Source organism: Rhododendron vialii, chromosome 1a (genome assembly GCF_030253575.1).
Source record: "Rhododendron vialii isolate Sample 1 chromosome 1a, ASM3025357v1".
NCBI classification, from domain to species: domain Eukaryota; kingdom Viridiplantae; phylum Streptophyta; class Magnoliopsida; order Ericales; family Ericaceae; genus Rhododendron; species Rhododendron vialii.
In genome coordinates this window covers 5,827,506-5,839,444 of record NC_080557.1, presented here as the reverse complement: position 1 = coordinate 5,839,444, position 11,939 = coordinate 5,827,506, and positions in this window count along the sequence as shown.

Below are 11,939 nucleotides of genomic sequence, written 5' to 3'. Positions count from 1 at the left end.
TTTTGTCTTTGCGTGATTATGTTATTTCATTTTGTTGGGGGACACCATAATAATAGTACACCATAGTAAAAATATTATGGAAAATGATTTTGACAATTCGTTACTTATGATAACATTCAAAAATTTGTCTTTTTGTGTAACAATTATGCATAGCAAGACATACTAAAAGACAAATTTTAAAGTGTTATTATAAAAAAGTGGAGTGCCAAAATTATTTTTCAAATGTTATGATATTTTGAAAAGTGTTATATACCTTCGACTTGTTAATGTTATGGATTCGAGTGGTTATGCCAGGTGGGTACCATAGGCCAGAGGCCATAGCATTATCCTACAATTAATATGGGCATGCAAGAGTCCGAAACTGAAGGAGAGAGCAAAGAGAAGGAGAGAGATAAGACAGCACTATTGCGTGTGTCCCATTAACTCTTTTTCTTATTTTTTTTAATCACTCTTTTTCGGACCATGCAGATTCAGTATAGCCTCCTTTTCACTACACAAGGACCAAGATCAAATGAACATTTTCTTGATTCATTTTTAGATCTAATCCATTTCATTGGATTAGTCTCCTATATTAGAATAAAAAACACACTTCAAAAATTTTAACAATGTAAAAAATGTACCACTTTCTCATTCCTGATAACTCTTAAACACACAATTTTAAAAAATATCTTAACAATGTAAAAAATGTACCACTTTCTCATTCTGTACCTAATAACTCTTAAACACAATTTAAGGTCAAAATTTAACACTTTTTGTCATATTAAGAAACATATTTAGAGATTCAAATGTGGATGCTCTTAGAACCATTTTCTTTCGCTAATGTGTGGTGGAGAATGATCTTGGGTACTAAAATTTTCCCCACGAACATAGAGGAGGGAGAAACCAAAGGGGTTGGCGAAGTTACCTAGCATTTAGGAGCCTTAGGAAATCTTTGGTTGGTATTCTTTCTTTTTTTGGTTGTTGCTTCGGAAATTGTTTGGTTGGTATTCGAGTTTGACTCTCCTTCACTTCCTATCAATTCCTCCTGTGCTGTACTTTTGATTGCCCCCTCCTTTGTGGATGGTGAGATTGATTAATCGGTTTATCAGGCTAGACTTTGGTGGAACAAGTGTGCCCTACTGAATTTTCGCAAGTGATAGAGATACTTCACAAAAGACTCTTTTAACAAATACAGAAACAAAACAAACATTTTTTTTTTTCACTTTTCAATCTCCCATAGAAACGTATCAGATAAAAAGTACGTCTTGATATCTATATGTCATCGTATAGTTCAATGAAAAATACACAAATCAATTTTCTTGTTTTGTGCTTATTTTCTGTCCAAACATTTTCTGTTACCGTTTGCACATTGTCCATTGCGTATATTATTTGTTGTTAGATTGTAGGAAATAGTTGCCCCCTCTGACCTTCATTGCTGGCTCCATCACCGAGGTTGGATACAGAGTTAAAGGAATTGAGAGAAGGGTAGAGTTATTTGAGTCGGAGGGTGACAGCCTAAGGAGTACCGGAGCGCAATAACAAGTATAGTGGCATCATCTCCTCCATTTTTAAGTTAATCTTTACACAAAGAAGGAGAAAAAGAAACGAATTTTACCAAAAAACAAGAAATAAAAAGGGGAGAAAACAAGAATAATGGCGATCTCCATTAATCTGGGTCGTTGGAGGTAGGTACTATATAGGTAAATCAAATACCTGACAAGTTGCTTCAGAAATTTTAAGGCTGTCAAATGCTAGCTCGGGGGAGTAATAATAAGTATATTTGTTGGATATTTTAGCGCAAAGTGCACTGACTGTGTCAAACTAATCTATACTTTCTTATAAAAGACTCCAATGTTTGTCGACTTTTCCTTTTCCCAAACTACCCTCCCTACTTTCTCTCCCTAAAAACAGACAAAACCTTCTCCCCCAAAACAGAAGTATCGATTCCCTCCCCACTCTCCCAAACAATGCACCCCAAACAACCAACGTCTCTCCCAATTATACCATCACAACTACCCACCGCTCCAAATGGAAAGTGGAAACCCACCCTGACCCCGTCCCGTCCACATCTCCATCTCAAACCGCCAAAGTTCCAGCCAAAAAAACTACCAAGTCAAACTCCCACATCCACCACAACTCCTTAATCCGCGGAGTTCTCACTGCCGGAAAGAATTGCCCAGTAAGTCCAACTTTAATCCACTGCCCAATACATATATTTTTGCATTTATCCGTGCTTCCTAATGAATGATCATATAATGCACACCAAATGCCCAACAAAATTACAAACACATGATTCAAGTTAGTGTTATCTTTTAATTGATTGAACCAACCATGTTTTCCCTCCACCATTAATGTCTTAGGAGTGAAATTTACGCTTTGAAGTTTACTCCAGATGTCAAGTCTGGAAAAGCCACAAATTCTTTGTTTTCAAATGCTTACATCGTTACGCACCCCAACTGTTCGATTAAATTCGTTAGCCCAAAAATCCTATTTGCCCAGTGGTTTTAGAATTGCAAAAACTTGTTAGATACTGCAGAATGTGGGCTCTAAACTGCAAGGACATTATTTTATTCCGGATCTTGGTTTATAAGTCCGCTATGTCACCAACATTGGGACTTACTCGACCTTCTAATTTGCTTTGTGTATAAGTCCCCAACTGTTGAAGGTGAAAATGACTTTCTAAGTAGGTGTTTTTATACAGAGAATTGTGTGTTCTATTATTGTATGGATTCGGTCTTCAGGAATTTGCAGATCAATGGTTTGGCAACAAGCTGATCATGGAAAAGGCAGGCAGATGCCTATCCATTATGGGTCCACTGAACACAATTATGTCAACATTTTATCAGGTTGCATTGAAGATGGATGGATGAGATGCATGCACATTCGCCTTTTCCGGGGAAACTGGCACCAGTGAGATAAGTATGTAATTATGTAAGATAACCCATTTCCCGTTTTGTTTGATTTATAATCATTTTATCATTAGATCAATAAGAGACTTAGAGTTTCCATTCAGATATCCTGTATTTCTTAGAAAAATCTGGTTTTCATTTTATAAGCTTGGCAACTAGCTAGCCTTCTCTTTATATGACCTGATCTAAAGAGACTTCGTTTGATTTGCAATTATCTTGGTTTTGACCCTCAAGTTGAATGGTTGTGTGTGTATGATTCAACATCTATCCTCTTAAGTTAGTAAGGTTGCAGACTCGAGGATACTGGCTGATACCATGTGTCTACATCCATGAGTGCATGATATTGCAGAATTCAAGTATAGTCACGGGCCTCACGGGTCCAAGCATCAACCCTCTATCAAGAACCAGGTAACACTTCCTGTAATTTGAAGAAACTCAATAGATGACTGATTTCAAAGTTTAAAATAGACTGTCGTATGATGTTTGTGATTTTTATGATTTGGTCTGCTATTAGTTGCATTAAGTGCATTTATGATAATCTTTCTATCTTCCTCCCACATATTATGTTTCATTTAAGTTGCTGATTTTTTCCCCCTCCTTAAACAGTGTCAAAATTAATATATTTCCTTCTATCTACTGTGTCCGTATCCTCTTTTTTTTTTTTGGACAGCATGTCCATATTTGCCTTCAAATGCATGCTCATGAAGCAATTATATGGGCATGGAACATTCTTAGATATTCCATTTACTTTTTTGAAAGTGACTGTTAAGAGCTAATTACAAGTAGATGGTCTCAGGGTGGCTAGCTCATTAGGTCAACACGGACTCCTTGTGCATGATGGGTTTTTTTTGTCTGGAAACTGGAATTTATAAGAAATCTCCTTAATACTTTGATTGTCAATTTTACAGAGACCGCATGCGTAAGGACGAGTGTTTCCTGTGATGCTATAATGCCACCATATAGAGTGACTATCTTTAAAAGAATGTGAATCATATAAAATGATTTGAGCTTGAATATGTTTCTTGAAAATGATGTATACATTATAGGTGGCGTTTGGGTTTCTTATAAATACAGGTAATTGAGGAATTCGCAAAGATTGATATGCTTCTCAAAGTCAAGGGGGAGACGAAGAGGAGAAGTACAATGTCCAAGTACACAAGAACAATGAAGGTATCTTCCGTTTGAATCAGATGGAGCTAGATAATTCTTGGAGTCATTCAAAAGTCAGAATCATGCAATCGCTTGACAAACTAATAACATTTGGTGTTATTTCCCCAACTCTTTTTGGCTGTTAGAAGGGTCTTTGTATTCTTTTTAATGCTTTCAAGTAATTGAGGGGTCCAACAGGATGGCAGACTGGCAGTGTTTATGTGCCACTTGGACCCTTGTGTCAGTTCGAAAATATATGCTAGAATTGCTTTCGAATTGTTGTTTGCTAATATAAGTTTTTTGAACCGAGGAAATAGGGTTCTAAATTGTAACAACTACTGAATCTAAATCTAGCATTTGAAATGCAGATTCTATTATTCTGATTGCTGAAATTGATTTCAAATTTGCTAAAACTACATTTGAATTGCTGAAATTGGTTCCAACTGTTACTCTTTTCCTGATCGGAAGCTGGCTTTTGAATTGTTAAATTGGTTCTCTAATTGCTAAAAGAAGAATTGCGTAATTCCTTAACTGGTTACTTTTATGCGAAGCATACAATATAATGACGACCCAGAAAATAAGGGAGGGGAAAAGTTTTTTTGACCAATTGCTCACAGTTTGCAAGTGCATTTTTACAATGGACGGAACTTGTAGAGCATTTGGAGGATGGACACTCAAATAGGGGACGGAATGCAGAATGCTCAAACTTTTTAAACACACATTAAGTATCGTGGAGCTCCCCTCCCTGGGTTCCTCATCAATTTCAATATTATTTCTTCAAGAGACAAAGTGAACACTGAAGTAACAAAAGATGTAAAATGTCTAAACAGAAAATGCTTCCAAAGAAAATAACTGAAAACTTACCACGTGCAACGCACGTGTAAATCCACTAGTTTGTGACAAAAGTTTGGGAATATCCTATGTCAATTATGAAAATGTTGTACTCCACATGGTTCAAAATTTTGCTCTGTTCAAAGCAATGCACCGACGGAAATTTTGCTCTGTAGTCTGTACATCTTCCTCTTGTAAGTACCCATGAAAGTTCTTGAAAAGCAGATTTCATGAGTCAAATTTGTTCTGGGTGCTACCCATCACCAAATTTATTCCAACATCTATTAGTTGGAAGCGAAATTCCACCAAAGTTTGACCTCATGCAGGTTTCTTTGAAGTGAAGATTCTGAAATGTGAGAAAAATTCTTTGAAAGCATATATGGCTATTGTTCTCAAACACACAAAAGGAAATTCAGAATAGATGTTCATAAAAAGGAAAAACCTCACGGCAAAGACGCACAGAACTTAACTTCAGAATTTTAGTAAAAAATCTCACAAAGGAAAGAAAAAACTCACATCATCCAAGTTTATTGGTAAAGTTCCACAATCAATTAAGGCACATTTAAGTCTTTTGGGACCATTGGCTGAAGGTCCCGCAGACGTTAACTATTGGTTAATCTATTGTCATTTCTAATTAAACACCCATAAGGCTATAACAAGAGATCCTACTTTTCCTTGTGAAGACAGCGGGGTATTTGCTCTCACCAACTTCTTCATTCGCATCCAAAACTGAGATTTATTTATGCCGTACAAACCATTACGAAGTACAACTAAAAGAGCTTCAAAGAGATGTATTTATGCCGTACAAACCACAATCCAAATGAAAATGGGTAGAATACATATTAATCAAGCCACATGCAGAGAGAGATGGCTGCTTATTTCCAAAGAAAACGCCTGCGCCTCACGAGATTGTCCACAGCGAAGTAGTAGCAGGAGGTGAGTAAAACCTCGACAAGATGAAACCATGCCCTTCGCCATGACAAGGAAACTTGGATCTCTTGACAATAATTACTTGAATTAATCATCCAGGTCGAGATAAGGCATGGGAAAAGCATTTCCGTATGTGCATGCTACCATCCATTGAAATCCGGAGAAGCAGTAAGTATTGATGTTCGTTAAATGAATTGAAATTTTAGTAGCTTTTTTGGTCATTATAAGAACTGATGGTAAATGAGTTTTCGTAATTTCCTACTCTCGCTTAGGCAAACCAAATTAGAGAAACAGTGTTTAAAACTACACTTGATTTCGCGACAGGATTATTGCTAACTACTCTATATATTAGTATATTATTACCAACTTCATCGAATCTTAAGATCCCCAATCACAAAGAGCTTTTTCATAAATAGGAGAGAGTAGGTGTGAACAGTGTATCAGTACAGTCTAATTAATAGTGTATCAGTACAGTCTAATGGTTTCCTTGTCATGGCCAATGAGGGGACATGAAACCCATGGACACATGGGGTCCACTTTGGATCCTAAAAAGATGATCAGAGCTGTTCAATAATTTTTTTAACAAAATTGAATGTACCCGTGAAAAAACAGCTCAATCCAATATATATGTGTAGGGCCTTGAACCAATGTTCCATTTTTTCATTCAAATTTTAAATTTTTCACAGGCCCACTCATTTTTTTTTATATTTTTTTATTTATATCAAACCCTCCAAATAACTACAACACAAAAGTAAGGCATAAAACTCCAAATAATAATATAAATAGACTTAGTAATTGGACAAATTAAGGGGCACTTATGTGAACATTTACGCGCATATCAATAAAGATAAATTTGTGAAAGATAAGAATGTTGGGACACCACAAATATAAGAAAGGATCGATAAGAGAAGATAAGATAAGAAAGGATCGATAAGAGAAGATAAGAGAAGAGTTTACTGACATTATTATTAAGAAAGCTTTGTATTACAAAGAGAGAGGAGAGGAGATCAGAATACTTGGTTTTTAGAAAGAGAGAAAGGGCAAACCAAAACTTGAGGAAACAAATACAGACGCGTCCTTTATATAGAGGACTCTACAAAACCGAACAGGAAATAATATACAACTTAAAGTGAAAATGTTTGTCGGGTACACTCTGGGCCCCATCGCCACAAAAATCTTCATCGAAAGTTAGTTGTCTTATTAGAACCACTCCATTATTGAGTGTCTTCAAGGTTACTCCATTATTGTGTTTTCTGTAGAAGTTTTATTTTTAAGTTTCCATTATTGAGGCTTTAACCGAAAGCAAGCATTATTGGTTCTTTTCTTTCCCTTTGCGGGAGGACAGCTGTTCTGCCATCATCTCTGTCATGCTGTCCCAAAAATCACCCAAAGTTGGTGCTGGTGTAGTCCTATCATCTTTATAGGGGTCTTGAGATTCCCCTGCCAGACATGTGAAAGGATTATTATCTTCCTCATTACTTTTTGCTGATGTCATTGATTCATCATCAGCAGCCTGTGTTGCTTGAACACTCTGCAAAAATTGAATCTTCATATAATCCATGGTCTTGATTACCACTTCATCATCTGTCAGAGTAGGATTCTTAGCCCTTATTTGAGTCGAAATCTCCAAGAAAAGGTTTTTGATAGACATACTATCCTTTCTCTTTATTTGCAACTTCAATTCTTGAGTGGCACTTCGAATTTCCGAAAATGTTTTCTCCAAATTAATCCCTTTCCACCATCTATATTGGAAAGTCCTTTGAAGAATAGGAAGTCCCAAATTATTACTTCCAAAAGAAATATCCCATTTCCAAATCCAAGGGATTCCAAATGTAATCATAGTAAAAAGGAATGATTTTCCTTCAGAAGTGTTAGTCCCCTTTAATTGAGGATGATTCTGGTTGAAGAACTCAAGTTCCTTCTGTACCTCTATTGGCAAATAATCTGCTCTTGGCCCAAATTTAGACCACCAATCATGGAACCAATTTGGTAACTCATTTTCCCCACCATATTTAGGCACAGTTTAAGAAACCATGAGTGTTTCCTCCTCTGATTTTGATAATAAAAAGCCTTTGTTCAGGCCTCAATGTAATCCTAGTAATTGTATTGCACTGGAATTCCATTTTCACCTTCTATTGACAAAATTTTTGATTTTTGAGGGTGAATTCGCCACTTATGAATTGGGATGACCATCTTAATTATGGCCTTACTATAGCTGATCGGACTCTTTTGATCAAGCTTACTGTCGTAAGTGTGGTGAAATTCCACAGAATTAGATTCTAAAAGCATTGCTTCATAGATATATCTATATTTCCCTTCTGAGACTGGATAACTCATTGTATCCATATAACGGGACTTTATTTTTTATGGATCATTTTTATCTTGTTCATCCTATGATTCCAGGATCATTATTATTTCTGTGGTTTCACTCAATTTGAAAACCTCCTCTGATTGCACCACCTCTGCCATTGATAGTGATAATGATGCTGATGCAGCATCCTGTAGTGATGGGAATTGAAGTTTGTGAGCCTTCAAGTAGGCTTCTACATCGGCCTGTGTTACCCTTGATTTGCCACGACCTCGAGAGGAATTTCCTCTACCTCGATCACGATCAGGAGGTCTATTCATCTTGCAAAATTAAGTACAAGAGATGATGTTTAATTTATTCTGAAGTCTTTGTATTGTCAACCGGAGCAATTTAATTTCCCAATCTTGATCATCATCTGATCCATATTGTTGATAATGTTGAAACAGTGCTTCCCTAACATTAATCCATCTCACTAAAGTGGACCTATTGTGTGATCTTTTGAGAATTGTCATCTCAAAGTCTGCTCGGAAAACTTTCCTTCTTAAAATCAACCATTGTTGAAATATTTTCCTTTGTTGTTCAAAACTATTGTTCATCAGGAATTATCCCTGCAAAAATTCACGAGTAAGAAAATCAGGTAGAGAATTATTTTCTCCCTTTATGTATTCAATATCAAAGTCAAAGGCAGATAATTCTGACTGCCATCGAGCAAAAATTTGCTTTGAAGCTAAGTTCTTAATATCTTGTTTCAAAACTTGCTTTGCTGCACTACAATCAACTCTAAGAAGAAAATGTTGATTGAGTAAATCATCTTGAAACTTGTATGTATTTAACAATAGAAAGAATTTCTTTCTTTATTGTGCTGTAATTAGCTTGGGCATTTTTAAACAATCCAGAAGTAAAACGGACCAATTCTTCTTTACTCGTATTAGGATTATATTGTTTTAAGATGCCACCATAGCCAATATTAGAAGCATCTATCTCCACTATTTTCTTCCATTTAGGATTAACTATAGCTAAGCATGGTAATTGTTTTACTTTTAACTTTATTTTTTGAACAGCCTTAGTGTGTTGCTCAGTCCATGGAGGTGGATTCTTCTTGAGTCTTTCATATAAAGGCGCAGAATCTTGAGCCAACTCCTTATAGTAGTCTCCTATATAGTTGAGACTTCCAAGAAATCTCTGCAATTGAGTTTTCTCTTTAATTTCATCTGGAAACTTAGAAGCAAATTCTATGCTTCGATCAATAGGGATAATCTTTCCCTAGTGAATATTGTGTCCTAAGAATCTTACCTCTTGGTTTGGAACAATTTCATCTTAGGAGCTGAAACAACTAAACCATTTCTTTTTATAACATCCTTACATACTCTAAGATGCTTAATATGTTGATCAATGTTCTTAGAAAATATTAGAACATCATCTATATAACAAATTGCAAAATCAGCATATGGGTAGAAAATATCATTCATAATATTTTGAAATTCTGAAGGTGCATTCTTCAGATCAAAGGGCATTACATTCCATTCGTAATGACCAAAAGGAACAGTAAAAGTTGTCTTATAACGATCAGATTCCTCTATTTGAATCTACCAATAACCCAATTTCAAATCAAATTTAGAGAAAATGACTGCTCTATTCAATCGATCCAACAAGTCTTTCTTATTAGGAATGGGATATCTAATCCACATAAGAACTTCATTAAGAGGTTTGTAATTAATAACCAATCTTGGTACACCTCTTTCTTTCTCACCATTCTTATTAACATAAAAAGCTGTACAACTCCAAGGAGAATAGCTTTTCCTTATTAATTGCTTTTTCAGCAAGATGTCAATCTCATTTTGACACAATTTTAAGTATTCTTGTTTCATTTGAGAAGGTCTAGCTTTTGTAGGAATTTTTCTTTCATCAAAATCCTTCTCATAAGGAAGTGAAACTATATATTTTCTCCTATCCCAGAAAGCATTTGGGATATCACTGCAAATTTCCTGTTTGAAATTTTCTTCAATTTGAGAAATTTTCTCTTGCAAAGAAGATTTTTGTAATGCTTCTTCGATATTCATGATTTGAATTTCTTTTTTTTAAAAATTTATTTGTTTATCTTTATGGGAAATTTTGCTCATAATATCATTTAGTTCTTTGTAAACAGGTGATGAGACAAATTCAAAAAATATTTCATGACCATCCACCTGAGCAGTTATTCCAGCAGTGCTGGTTTTCATTGGCAGCAGCATTGCTAAAAAAGGAGTTCCAAGAATCAACTTCTGTTGAAGATTTCTTATACAAAGAAAAGTTGTTTCCAAACAAACTCCTTTATTACAAATGTAAACATTATTGAGTTCGTATTTGATTATCATCTTTGCTCCACTAGCATTAGTAAGGCTTTGAGAAGTCTTCTCAAAATATTGAGTTGGAACAATCCCTTCTTGGATATAGTTCATATCTGCTCCACTGTCTACTAAAGCAATGATATTATTGATTGTATATTCCTTATGGATCACCAAATTGATCCTGATATGCCATTTTTGGTATATCACTTTATTAATAGAATTCAAATAACTCATGTCTTTAGTGTCACTAGATTCTTCCTTAGTTTCCAAGACAACTAATCTTGTTTTTATATCATAAAACTCCTGAGCAGCTTTACACTGAAAAGTTTTTAACAGCTTGATTTCAGCTTTCAAAGTGTTTATTTCTCCCTTCAATTCAGGGATGGTAACAGGTTTATAATTTTCCACATGTTCCAATCTATCTAGCACAGTTTTAAGACCATAATTTTCATTAGGAATTTGGGGTTTTTCTTCCTCCTCTTCCTTTGTAGAAGAAAGAAAGGTTTCTATGATTTTGATTTTTAATTGAGGATCATCGATTTGATCAATGATTTCTAACAAACCCTGGTGTTTCACAGTAAGAACATTGATACTGAGACCATTCATTTCAACTATTGCCTTCCAATAATTATCAGAAGTTGAGCATTTAAGATCATTGCAAATACAATTATTGGAGTTTTCTTCTTCCTCTGAACTGGAAGAAGTATCTTCTTCATCAGAGAGATCATTGACTTGATCCTCTAATTCTTCGGGTTTTGAATCACTAGAATTCAATAATAGTTTGAACAAAGTTTGTTTTAGATCCTCATCCAACTGGAGTTCTTCCAGCTTTTTCTTAGTCTTACACTTATTACCATAGTGGCCAATTTTGCCACATTTGAAGCATTTTGCAGTAACTTTCTTTTTCTCTTTAGTATTTTGCTTCTTAGCAGAGATATTTTTTGAACTTGACCGTTCACTTTTATCCTTGTGCTTTTTTTTACCTGGTTTCCTTTTTGAGTATTTCCGGGTAGTTTTACTACTATTCTTACTCTTATTGGGTTTGGAACATTGGGGAATATCATAACCAAATTGGTCACAAAATTGCCCTAACTCTTGTTTACCAGTTAGGTGTTGCTTCTTTAATTGGTTATGCAATTTTATTTCATTGCATAAAGTCAATCCTTCCTGTATTATGATGGAGATTAACTGACCATAAGTATACCTATCATAATTGATAGTTAAACCATTGTTTTGGTCTCGCAATTTCTTTCTAATTTTCTCTGCAAAGAAATATGGTAAACCATCAACAAATTTAGATTTCCAATGCTCACTATTAGCATCGGTTCTTTGCATTACTTTTGCAAGAAACACATCTTTATACCAACGAAAATGTGTTAATTAACGTTGGACATTTCAAATTTTGAAGTAATTCTCTACTTCTTTCGCGTTGGTTATCCCAGTGACCAACAAAATGAAGAATTATTGCTTGAACCAAAGTGTAAACAGCATCCTGTTTTTGCTCAC